The 13,204-nt window shown below is 44.6% G+C and overlaps 1 protein-coding gene across 2 annotated transcripts in view; it reads right to left on the bottom strand.

Annotated features, from left to right (window-relative positions):
• The window catches only part of FAM222B (family with sequence similarity 222 member B), a 71,881-nt gene extending 63,631 nt beyond the window's left edge, over nucleotides 1-8,250 (bottom strand). The window contains exon 1 of one of the 2 annotated variants that reach the window (XM_007121726.4): nucleotides 8,133-8,250. The gene's annotated coding sequence lies outside the window, so the exon portion shown is untranslated. Of the gene's footprint in view, nucleotides 1-1,629; nucleotides 1,936-8,132 lie in introns of those variants that run through there. The other variant, XM_028498302.2, reaches the window with a different exon arrangement.
• Nucleotides 8,251-13,204: the final 4,954 nt, after the last annotated feature.

Here is a 13,204-nt window from a genome sequence, read left to right as displayed (position 1 = left end):
TTTCCTGGTGGTGCAGTGGTTAAGAATCCACCTGCCAATGCAGGGGACACGGGTTCGAGCCCTGGTCCGGGAAGATCGCACATGCTGTGGAGAAACTAAGCCCGTGTGCCACAACTACTGAGCCTGCGTTCTAGAGCCTATGAGCCACAACTACTGAAGCCCGCATGCCTAGAGCCTGTGCTCCACAACAGGAGAAGCCACTGCAGTGAAAAGCCCGTGTACCGCAACGAAGAGTAGCCCCCGCTGGTCAGAACTAGAGAAAGCCCGCGCACAGCAACGAAAACCCAACGCAGCCAAAAAAAATCACCTAGCTTCTAATCTGAAGTACTCAGTGGAACAGATTCCTTTCCCGCCCCCCCGTATCTATAATGGAACTGATGTTAGAAAAGGCAGGTTTCAGGATTTCCCTGCTGGTCCAGTGGTTAAGAATCCGCCTTCCAATGCAGGGGACACGGGTTGGATCCCTGGTCAGGAAACCAAGATCCCACATGCTGCGGGGCAACTGAACCTGCACGCCACAACTAGAGAGCCCGTGTGCCGCAACTACAGAGCCCACGCGCCACAACTAGAGAGGAGCCCAAACACCCAACACAGCCAAAAATAAAGAAGGAAGGAGAGAAAGGAAGAAAAAAGAAAGAAAGAAAAGGCAGTTTTCTAAGTCTGGTAAACCACTGAGAAGAGGAAAAGAAAATGTACAGCTGATGTGCACACTAATTTCCTTTCATTGAAAAATTTACAAACTTATATATGCTTTTAAGCAGGAATGGTATCCTTATTTAATTAAGAGTAATACCATTCTTTCCACTAAGATGAGAAGTTTTGTGTTTTATTCTTGCTTGCAACCTAAAAGCTGCTAATTTAAGCCAAGTATGTAACACATTAAAAAATGTAAAAATAAGGATGAACTACTATTGAGAAAGTACTGAGCGCCACATTTCCATTAAGCCAATCCCTCCAGATGATGTGAATGAACAACATATTAAGCAACTGGAACTTAGACTCACAGGGTCATCATGCTGGCTTTAACTATTACTTACACCCTAATGATTTCTAGATCTGCATCTCCATTCTAAACCTCTCTACCGAACTCTAGACCCAAATATCCAGAAGCCTATTGGACATTTGCTCCTGGATTTCCCAGACACCTCAAATCTAACATACCAAAATCAAACTCATTTTCCCGCAAATGTAACACCCTCTTATTCCTGTATTCCCTATCTTGTTTAATGACATCACCATCCACTTAGTTGCCCAAGCAAGGAATTTCAAATCCATCTTTGACAACTCCTTCTCCCTTACACACTCCCCAACATAAAGTCAATAAGATCCTTCTAGTCAGTCTCCTAAAAAGCTCTTTAGTCTGTCTACAATTCCATTACTACCACTGTAATTGAGATCTTCAATATCTCTCAAGCAACCATCACACCAGTCTCACAACGAACTGTCTCCCTGCAGCCAAGTTCTCCTTTTAAAATCTAACTTCCACACTGTCAACAGTGTTAGATTACTTTTCTTTTTCTTTTTTTTAAATTTATTATATTGAAGTATAGTAGATTTACAATGTGTTAATTTCTGCTATACAGCAAAGTGATTCAGTTGTACATATACATTCTTTTTCATATTCTTTACCATTATGGTTTATCACAGGATACAGGACCTTGCCGTTGATCCATCAGTGTTACTTTTCTTAAATAGTGATGTGAACTCTTCCATAGCACCTACAAAATAAAATTCAGACCCCTCACTAAGGCCATCCACAATTGGGCTCCAACGCATCTTTTACCTCACGTCCTTCTACTTCTACCTCATACCCCATGATCTACGCACATTAAACCACTAGCCTGAGGGTCCATATTCTTATACCCTTGTGCAAGTTGTTCTTTGCACTTGAAACACTATCTTCTCCAATCCTTTCCTGTGAAGCAGCCAAACTGTATTCATTCCTCAAGACTCAATTGATTCTTCCTCCAGGAAGCATTTTCCAACCTTCCTTTCCCACCACCAGGCAGAACCAGTGCTCCCATAGCTGTTAGTGAAGATCTCTATGACAGCACATACTGTATTGGTTCATAATTACATATTTGTCAGCCTCCAATTAAAATGTGAGCACCCTAGGGGACTTCCCTGGTGGCGCAGTGGTTAAGAATCCGCCTGCCAATGCAGGGGATCCAGGTTCAAACCTTGATCTGGGAAGATCCCACATGCTGCGGAGCAACTAAGCCTGTGAGCCACAACTACTGAGCCTGTGCTCTAGAGCCCGGGAGCCACAACTACTGAAGCCCGCGCGCCTAGAGTCCGTGCTCCGCAACAAGAGAAGCCACCACAATGAGAAGCCCGCGCACCGCAATGAAGAGTAGCCCCCGCTCGCCGCAACTAGAGAAAGCCCGCACAGCAACGAAGACCCAACGCAGCCAAAAATAAATAAATAAATAAATATTTTTTTTAAAATGTGAGCACCCTAATGGACTTCCCTAGCGGTCCAGTGGTTAGTTAAGACTCCGTGCTTCCAATGCAGGGGGCACGGGTTCAATCCCTGGTGGGAGAACCAAGATCCCACATGCCGAGCAGCGTGGCCAAAAAATTAAAAAAAAAAAAAAAAAGTAAGCACCTTAAAAACAAGGATCATGTCATTCACATTTTAATTCTCAGTGCCTAGCACAACACCTAACACACAGTAGGCACTTCAACGTTTGCTGAATTTGACTGCTGAGGATCAACCCCAAAAATTTTCAATGAGACCAGAGTCCAAAAAACTTAAGAGAGTCCAGTTTGGGGGATTTCCCTGGTGGCACAGAGGGTAAGACTCCGTGCTCCCAATGCAGGGGGCCCGGGTTCGATCCCTGGTCAGGGAACTAGATCCCACATGCATGCCACAACTAAGCAGCCCATGTGCCATAACTAAGGAGCTGGTGAGCTGCAACTAAGGAGCCTGCCTGCTGCAACTAAGACCCGGCACAACCAAATAAATAAATAAATACTTAAAAGAGAGAGAGAGAGAGAGAGAGAGAGAGTCAAGTTTTGGCTTACCAGTGAAAAGAAAAGACACTACAGAAATTCATGCTTATGCTATTTTTCGTTTTTCATAGTTTTCCCTACTAGCTTCAGGGTTAGTTACCAGAAAATTAGTAACTGAGTCTTTTTTTTTTCTTTTCTTCTGAGTCTTTTAAGTCACTCCTTAAATGACCTATATTTTCCCATGAAACTGTACAATCCAGCACTGTACCAAACCACCATTTTATAACTGAGCTATCAAATCTGATAACTTATTACCCTCCTTGTATTAAATGTGTCTTTAATAAAGAAAATTTAGCATTTTTCCTCTCAAGTTGTATTCCTTTTCACTCTAAGTTACAAAGCTCTAAAAGGGACACAATCAAGACCTTGATAGGCAGTGAAAAGACAGAAATAGATATTAAACACTTCTCTGCTGAGAAAGCATTCACCTCATACCAAGAGTACAGGGACTTCACACTTATCCCCTCTCTGGTCAGCTGTAAAGCTTCAGCCCTTCCCTTGGCCACTTCACTTCTCACACATACTCTCACTTCCCAATTTACTGTATTAGAATCATCTTTTAGAGTTGTGATATTTCAGGAGTTTAAATCCAAGAATTAGGCTCATGTCTCTTCTGAAAATGTTCCAAGCTTCCTGTCCTGCTCTGCTGCAATATACAATGTTACTCTGCCAAATCTTTAGCTCATTTCCTCCTCCTGCTTGTCCTGATATGGTGGTACACATCAATAATGCCCTCTCCCTTCCCATTTTCAGACTTTACTGTCTGTCTGGAATGCCCTATCTTCCATGTCCATCTGTGAGGGCCTATCATGCAGGTTCAATGCAGCAGAGGCCTTTACTGACGATATCTGAACCCAGCCCTTCCATCAACTCTCATAACAAGCTGTACCTTTCTCTAGTAGAGCACCACTTACTATACTCCATCAATTCTTTTTTTTTTTTCTTTTGGCCATGTGGCATGCAGGATCTTAGTTCCCCGACCAGGGATCATACCATCATCCCCTGCAGTGGAAGCATGGAGTCTTCACCACTGGACCCCAGGGAAGTCTCTCCATCAATTCTAAGACACCCTTTTTTCCGTCACATTTCTCTGAAAACAGGATACATCTTGCAACTGATGGCATGCCAGTCTCATTAGCAGCATTTCTTCTTTCTTAGTGGTATGCAAAATAACTGTGAGCCTTACAATCATAAGCACCACAGATTTGATGAAATAGATATTGCATTCAATATAATTACTATGTATACTTCTGTTTCCTTCACTAGACTGTGAACTCCCAGAGGGCAAGGGCTATGTCATAATCATCTTTGACCAGTGATTTGGGCACAAAGAGAGTGTGTATCCAACAAACACTAGTAATAATTAGCATTCATTTAGCATTTACTAAGTATCAGGTACCATTCTAAACAGTTTACATGTATTACCACATTTAACCCTCACAACAACCCTATGAAGTAAGTATAATTATTATCTTTGTTTTATAGATGAGGAAACAGGTAAAGACACAAGGGTAAGCTTATTCAAAGATACACAAAGTTGCAGAAGATTTGAACCCATGTTTGCTGATTATGTTTCATGTTGTTACTATTTTTCTCTTCAGCAAATATTTAATCAGCAATTACTCTATGCCAACAACTGTGCTAAATAAATAAACACTGGTAAGCAAACCCTGGTCCTCAGAAGGCTACTCTGAACCACAGGTCCATTCTTGAATCCTTTACCCTCCAAACATCAGAACCAACTTACAAATTAACTAAGTTAAATCCACTCTCCTCACAACACTGTAAATCAACTATACTTCAATTTAATAAATAAATAAATAAATCCACTCTACTTTTCAACATTTTCTCATATAGTATTCCTTTAAAGTTGTTAGCACTCTATCAAGAACCAAAACAAATGACAAACAAACCAAAAAAAAAAAAAACACCCCTTTGTGCTCTATTATTAAGTGGTTATAAAAATATCACAGGGCTTCCCTGGTGGCTCAGTGGTTACGAGTCCGCCTGCCGATGCAGGAGACACGGGTTCGTGCCCCGGTCCGGGAAGATCCCACATGCCGCAGACCAGATAGGCCCGTGAGCCATGGCCGCTGAGCCTGTGCGTCCGGAGCCTGTCCTCCGCAACGGGAGAGGCCACAACAGTGAGGGGCCCGCGTACCACAAAAAAAAAAAAAAAAAAAAAAATCACAAAAGTGACTTCAGCTAAGGAATGGGTGGCAAGATCAGAAAAGCTCTGAAGAAACAAAGATTCTGTTTGCAAGCAAATATTCTCAGTGAAAAAAGAGAGGGAGGTAAAAAACACCAAAATTTTATTTTTATACAGACTGCTTTAAAAAGGTTCCTCTGAGGGGCCTCCCTGGTGGCGCAGTGGTTAAGAATCCGCCTGCCAATGCAGGCGACACAGGTTCGAGCCCTGGTCCGGGAAGATCCCACATGCCACAGAGCAACTTAAGCCCATGCGCCACAACTACTGAGCCTGCGCTCTAGAGCCTGCGAGCCACAACTACTGAAGCCCGCGCGCCTAGAGCCCGTGCTCCGCAACAAGAGAAGCTACCGCAACGAGAAGCCCGCGTACCGCGACGCAGAGTAGACCCCACTCGCCACAACTAGAGAAAGCCCGCGAGCAGCAATGAAGACCCAACGCAGCCAAAATACATTAATTAGTTAAGTAATTAATTTTTAAAAAATAAAAAGGTTCCCCCGAGGCATGAGATGATTTTTGCTTTTTTTTTTAAAGAAAAATGATTCATTTTATTAGAATAAAAATGAACTGGTAAACCTTATTCCTTTTATTTTAGCTCTTGCTATGTCAGGGATTCAGGGGAAGTCCTTACATCCCCACTTTAGACGGACTGCTCACACAACAAGGCAATCAAGGCACTGGCCATCCCCTTTCTTTCCCTCAGGGGAAGACTCCTCATTCTGTAACAGTAATCTACTACATAAAAGGAACCACAAATAGGAAAGAGAATAGAAGGAGAGGAAAGGAAATTCTCACCACAGCTGAACAAACCTCTACCATTTTAACGTAATAAGGATAGCATTTATGGACTTGTTTGAACTGATGGAATTTCCAATAGAGGGGAAAATGCATTACCAAAATTAAAAATAAATGTCCAACTATTAAAAATAAGATGGTTAGGTTAGTTCTAACATTTTATACCTCTACTTCATCTTCCATGTGGTGGTGAAAGACAGAATAAATTTGTATCCTGTAAATGACCTATGACAACAGTAACAAATGCTTTCTTTTTTAAACTATCCTCTAAATAAGAATAAAAAACTTACCTCTGTGTTATGGACAGAGATTTTATTGGGACAGCCAAGGAACTAAAGCAAAACGTTAAAAATAATATATCACTGTGTATTTCCAGGAAAGAAGTAAAACACATTTTACCAGATGGAGAAGTTAAAGACAACTAAGGTGCATTTCCCTATTCCTAGAAAATAATTCATTCTCCTTATCTGTGAACCTCCAAGGATCTAATACAGCTACTCCCTACCTTTGGTCAGATGAAAGACAAATCACTCACTAATTTCCAAAAGACCTCACCATTTCAAGCTCTGCATCCTCAGAGCCAGCAGCAGAGCTGAAGCATCGTCTCTTTCTGTCCTTTTGAAAGGAGTTTCATCTCTTTCAAAAGCTATGACTAGAAAGCCATTTTCTCTCTCTCCAAGTACACAGTTTAACTCTGTCCTCTGCTTTGTCCACCCTAAACAGCAAGAACAACAACAAAGCCTCAGGAGCGCTCCTTCAGCCCCTCAGAAACAAACCAGCCACCTCTTGGGCTCTTGCACAGCTGCTTCTGTCTTTCTTTGAGAGGCACTCTACCCTGGAGGTTCCACAGGCAGGGTAACAAAAAGTGGAGATGAAAAGTTGCTATATGCTCTCTAACCTCCAAAATAGAGACAGGGCCTTGGGGCAACCAGAGACTCTTGTAACGAAAAACTTTTTTACAATTAAAAAATAACAAATTGTATTTGCACAGCCCTCACTGTGCACACCTCCCAGTTTGTCTCAAACTAGTTTCTTCAACTCATCATAAAGCACGTTAGTACCAACTGTGGTTACAAGGGAACAAACCTAAACGGGCTGTGTTCAGAAAGCATTTAACAGATTGGCCTTCCAATTCTCTATTGCCTCCCTCTTGAGTAAGGAGCTACATACCATTTGTAAGAATGCCTGAGAGTATGGTATTTTTCCTACACAAGTCTGATGGTTAATTTGTCACATCACAGAAGAAACTGGTATTTCTGCACATGATCTGCTGTGCTGATGAAGAAAACACGTCTGTGCCTATTGAGGTTTTACAAACAATATGTTTCGCCTTGACAAAGAAATCAGTCGTTCCATTAATAACGGTAAGATCTAAAATCCAGTGAAAAAAATTAAAATAAAAAAATAAAATTCAGTGATACTGTTGGTGATATAGCAACCTCGGCACAGTACTCAAAATTTACAATTTTTATAAACGATCTCAATCACATACATGATGCTTGCAATAGTCCGTTGAAACACATTACATCTTCCAGAGGCTCAGAAAGGTTAAGTGGGACCTGCCCAAGGTTACCTTTCAGCTTTAAACGGCGGCGGACGTGGGTTCGAAACTGCCGGACTCTAAGCCCCTAGCTCTTTTCCTTAGACCCCTCCCAGCTTTAAACGACCCCCACCCTCTACCCAGAGCAGCCTATTACTCCGGGCGACCGGCTCTTCCCTGCCTGGACCAGAGCCGTCTTCTTCAGCCCCAGCAGGGCTTTCATCCTCCACGCACCCCCATCCCCCGAGACGATTCTCTGAAAGAAGCAGAAAGGGAGAGGCGACCGAAAGCTCCCGGGGGAAGGGACGATGACAAACGGGGGAGCGCGGGACACTGCCCCTGCGGCGGGCTTCTTCACTCTGCAGCGCGCACCCCGTTCCCTCCCCAAGCTGTCCAGCCCTGACGCCGGGCCATCTGACCACCCCTGCCCCAAATTCCCGCATCATCATCTCAAACCGTCCCTCCCCCACGCCCCTTCGCCTCCGACAGACAGAGCCCCCCCACCAAGTCGGAGTATCCCTCCAGCAGGTTACCCTCTTCCCTCCCGTCACCCACCCCGCTTCCACCACCACTCACTGTCGGTGACTGGGCCCGGCCCTCATGGCTGCTCCGTTGCCGCCCGCCGCCGCCACTGGTGCTCCACGCCCCGGCCCCTCAGTCGCCGTCGCCGCCGCTGCCGAGGCCGTCGCCGCCGCCGCCGCCGTTGGGACTCGCCGGCAGCCGCTCCTGCGCCTGCGCAGCCTGGAGCGCCGGGGCCCTCTCGGGCCGCCCGCGCCTGCGCAGCCCGCACCGGGGGTGTCTGCCTCAGTGCCTGATGCCTTGGACTCCCGGGTCTCGGGTGGACATGGCCGCTGGCTTCGAGGACTTAAGCTTAGAGGATTTGGCGGCTGCCCAGGGTCTGAGGCTTCTGGAAGGTAGCGTAGGTTTCTAAACGCGGTGCCCATAGGGGCCGTAGACTTCATAGCACTTCCAGGATTCTGGATCCCACTTGCACTTAAAGGCCTGAATGCTCTGACGTGACTACTGATAAATTTAGGTTTCTTTCAAGAATACGATCACATGTAGAATGCACTGAGGGGTGATTGTGCAAGAGTCACCTTTGACATCCCTGAATATACTACTGGCCAGTAGGTGCTTAGAAGCCCTGGGGACCTTGTCAAGAAGGTGACTGCACCTAGAATGCACTGTTCAGTCTGTTTATCAAGCACGTACTGTTTATGGGACGAAAATGCTCTAGGCATCTCATATGTGCCATCGAGGGACTTGTAGGTTAATAGTTCCCTACTTTACAACTCTCGCTGTGGAGCCTGGCTCTTTTGCAAATTGGTAAACAAAAACCAGGCCTTTAGCCCAAGGAGGCCCAGCTATCACCCCTAGACCCCTACCTAGACTGCTGCCTTAGCATAACCCAACAAGAAACTAGGCTCGGGCTTCCCTGGTGGCGCAGTGGTTGCGCGTCCGCCTGCCGATGCAGGGGAACCGGGTTTGCGCTCCGGTCTGGGAGGATCCCACATGCCGCGGAGCGGCTGGGCCCGTGAGCCATGGCCGCTGGGCCTGTGCGTCCGGAGCCTGTGCTCTGCAACGGGAGAGGCCACAGCAGAGGAAGGCCCGCATACCACAAAAAAAAAAAAAAAAAAAAAAAAAAAAAAAAGAAACTAGGCTCAATTCAGTCCCAGGAATTCAACAATACAAACTTTTTTGTGCCTGTGGGGGGGCGGGGGCAGCGTCTGGTGGCTTGTGGGATCTTAGTTCTGCAACCAGGTATGGAACCCCAGCCCTAGGTAGTGAAAGCATGGAGTCCTAACCACTGGACCACCAGGGAATTCACCTCAACAATGCAAACTTGAAAGCTGCGGGCGATGCACTGCAGTCAAAGGGAAGAGGAGGTACAGGACGAAACTCTCCTTATCGCTGTGACTCTTCCATCCTATCTCCAGCCCAATCTCCTGTCTACAATTCAGAGTCTGCAGGGATAGAGACCAAGCTATAATGTAAGTCCAGAGAGGGCGTCCCTGGTGGCGCAGTGGTTGAGAATCTGCCTGCCAGTGCAGGGGACACAGGTTCGATCCCTGGACCGGGAAGATCCCACATGCCACGGAGCAACTAAGCCCGTGTGCCACAACTACTGAGCCCACGTGCCACAACTACTGAAGCCCACGTGCCTAGAGCCAGTGCTCCACAACAAGAGAAGCCACCGCAATGAGAAGCCCGCGCACCACAACAAAGAGTAGCCCCCGCTCATCACAACTAGAGAAAGCCCATGCAAAGACCCAACACAGCCAAAAATAATAAAATAAATAAATTAATTTTTTTAAAAAATGTAAGTCCAGAGAGACACAGAGAGAGAGACACAGAGAGAGAGAGAAAGAGAAGAAGTTCCATTCTTTTGTGAAGGGTCTTAAGTTCGCTTTACTTCTAGGGAAAGCAAAAGCTACTGTTGGATGCCAGGATCTGGTATGAATATTTGAACTCCTCATCTAAGATTAATATTTGAACTCCTCATCTAACATTAAGGGTCTTCCTCATTTTGGAAAAAAGCAAAAATAGGCCCTAGAGTAAAGGTTGAAAATGCTGTAAATGGAGTGTCACAGACATGCTGGAGGTAATAGAGCCTGCTCACATTCTTCTGTAAAAGGAGGCAGGAAGATACATACAAATGCATATAATGGAATTCTCAGGTCCCTAAGAAACTAAGGGTTACTCCCTGCAGCACCTAGGAAACTAAGAATTTTTTTTTCTCCTCGGATGCTTGTGACTTTTACATACATAGGCTTTTACATATATACATATGTTGCTGTAGAGAAACAGTGTATAAGTTGGCATAATCCTGTCCCTAGAAAAGCAAACCTACTCAAAGGTTCAGGCTTCACGTATGAATAGCCTCCCAGCTAGGGAGTTCCATCTGGACATACGTAGAATAAACTACAACAGCTGACAGAACAGGGTGGTGGGCAGTAAACAGGACATCCTGTAGGTGGGGCCCTACAAAGGCTAGCTCCAGGCTTAGAAGGGTTGTTATTACTTGCAAAAGTATTATCCTTTGGAATGAGAGCACATTTGGCACCACAGGGGAGTTGCAGAACCAGAAAGGAGCAAGAATTATTATCGACACTGTTCTGAAGAATGGATGACTAAAAAGAAGGCCATAGCTGCCCCTGAAGCTTCTGGGAACTGTGACTTCCTAACCCCACCACCACACGCAGCCCCTGGGAAGGCCTGCTGGAATCTATATGATGACAGCATATTTTCTTATATTTGAACCATAAGGGTCTCCTGAGCCATTTCCCTATTTGAATGTCTTACCAAGGGCAAAATTGTGATTTTTTTTTCCTGCCAAGCATTCACTCACTATATCCAATGATACTCATTCAGAGAGTCACCCCTACTCCAATTTCAGACCATGTGGATGAGCACATAGCCTAGACCCCAAGTCAATCACACATAACATTCCCTAAGTTACAATGACTGTTTCATGTATGGGCATGTAACCCAGTCAGAGCCAAAAATGCACAAGGAGTTCCTTCTGGGAAGATCTGTTGCTCTTTCCCACAAAAACTGGAATTAAGAAGATATAATATCTGGAACTGCTTCAACCATGTTGACACCACCAAGGGACCACCAATCCAAAGAAAGATGTAATTTATTCAGTCACTGAGCAATATGCCAGACACTATGTGCCCACTATGTGCCAGACACTGCTCTAGATGCAGGAGACACAGTAGTGACATACATATAAAAATATATATATTATTTGTACTCTCACAACTTACAGTCTAGTAGGGGACATATAATAATAATAGCAGGGACTTCCCTGGTGGCGTAGTGGTTAAGAATCCGCCTGCCAATGCAGGGGACACCGGTTTGAGCCCTGGTCCGGGAAGATCCCACATGCCGCGGAGTAACTAAGCCCATGCGCCACAACTACTGAGCCCGCGTGCCACAACTACTGAAGCCCGTGCACCTAGAGCCCGTGCTCTGCAACAAGAAGCCCGCAATGAGAAGCCCACGCACTGCAAAGAAGAATAGCCCCTGTTCACCGCAACTAGAGAAAGCCTGCGTGCAGCAGCGAAGACCCAACACAGCCAAAAATAAATAAATAAATAAATAGCAGACACATAGCATTTACAATGTGCCAAGCACTGTTCTAAGCACTTTACACATATTAAATTCTTTTAATCGTAACAACCCTCTTTTACAACAACCATCATTATTCCTGTTTTATAGATGAGGAAACTGAAGTAGAGAGAAGTTACTTGCCCTGGGTCACACAGTAAAATAATGAGGCTGAGAACCATAGCCAGGATGTCTGGCTCAATAATCTGTGTGCTCATTCACTATATTATTAACTGCTTTGTCATAGAAGGATAAAGGATCCTAAGAGAAAATTTAACCAGTCATGGAAGGAACAGGTTATGGAAAGACCTAGAAGTAAGAGAGAATACCAGGCAATTGGGGGACTGAAAAAAATTCAGCTGAGCTGAAAAAGAGGCGTAACAAGAAATGAGAGTGGCAAAGTAAGCTGGAGCCACGTTAGTTTACACTTTATCCTGAGAGCACTGAAGCAAGGGAGTGACTTGGTTAGATTGGGGCCATCAGGAGGTAGGTAAGACCCTGAAGAGCCCTGCGCAGCCTCTTACAGTATTCCAGACACTGCAACAGAATCACTGCAGGTAGTGATAAATGCTGTGAGGAAAAGTCTCTCTGAGGAAGTGACATTTCAGCTGAGACCTGAATGGGGAGCAGAAGCCAAATCTAGAACATAGGAAGCAGGAGCAGCAGGTGTAAAGGCCCTGAGGCAGAAATTAGCTTGATATATTCAAGAGAAAACTAGTGTGCCTGACACCTTGGGAGTAGAAGTTAGCAGGGCTCAATGCATGCAAGGACTTTGGACTAATCTAGGTGTAATAGGAGGCCATTGGAGGGTTTTAAGCACCATCTCCTTCAAATTCTATCTCCTTAAATCTCTGGAATCCATCTGTTTCTCTCCACCATCTTCACTGCACTGTTTTAGTGAGAAAGATAAAGTGACTTCTATTGGAAAAGGACTTGGGGGTCAGGGAAGTTTTTGGTTTTTAGTTTTCAGATGGAAGAGGTGAAGCAATTAAAAAATAAATGCTGATGGGAGGTCACCCTGATACCAAAACCAAACAAAGATGTCACACACAAAAAAAACTACAGGCCAATATCTCTGATGAACATAGATGCAAAAATCCTCAACAAAATACTAGCAAACAGAATCCAACAGCACATTAAAAGAATCATACACCATGATCAAGTGGGGTTTATCCCAGGAATGCAAGGATTCTTCAATATATGCAAACCAATGTGATACATCATATTAACAAATTGAAGGATGAAAACCATATAATCTCAATAGATGCAGAAAAAGCTTTTGACAAAATTCAACACCCATTTATGATAAAAGCTCTCCAGAAAGCAGGCATAGAGGGAACCTACATCAACATAATAAAGGCCAAATGACAACCCCACAGCCAACATCATTCTCAAAGGTGAAAAGCTGAAACCATTTCCTCTAAGATCAGGAAAAAGACAAGGCTGCCCACTCTCATCACTATTATTCAACATAGTTTTAGAAGCTTTAGCCACAGCAGTCAGAGAAGAAAAAGAAATAAAAGGAATACAAATCA

The sequence above is a fragment of the Physeter macrocephalus genome, chromosome 14 (assembly GCF_002837175.3).
Source record: "Physeter macrocephalus isolate SW-GA chromosome 14, ASM283717v5, whole genome shotgun sequence".
In the NCBI taxonomy this organism is placed as follows: domain Eukaryota; kingdom Metazoa; phylum Chordata; class Mammalia; order Artiodactyla; family Physeteridae; genus Physeter; species Physeter macrocephalus.
The sequence above is the reverse complement of the archived record's forward strand: the minus strand, read 5'-3'. Positions and strand labels throughout refer to the sequence as shown.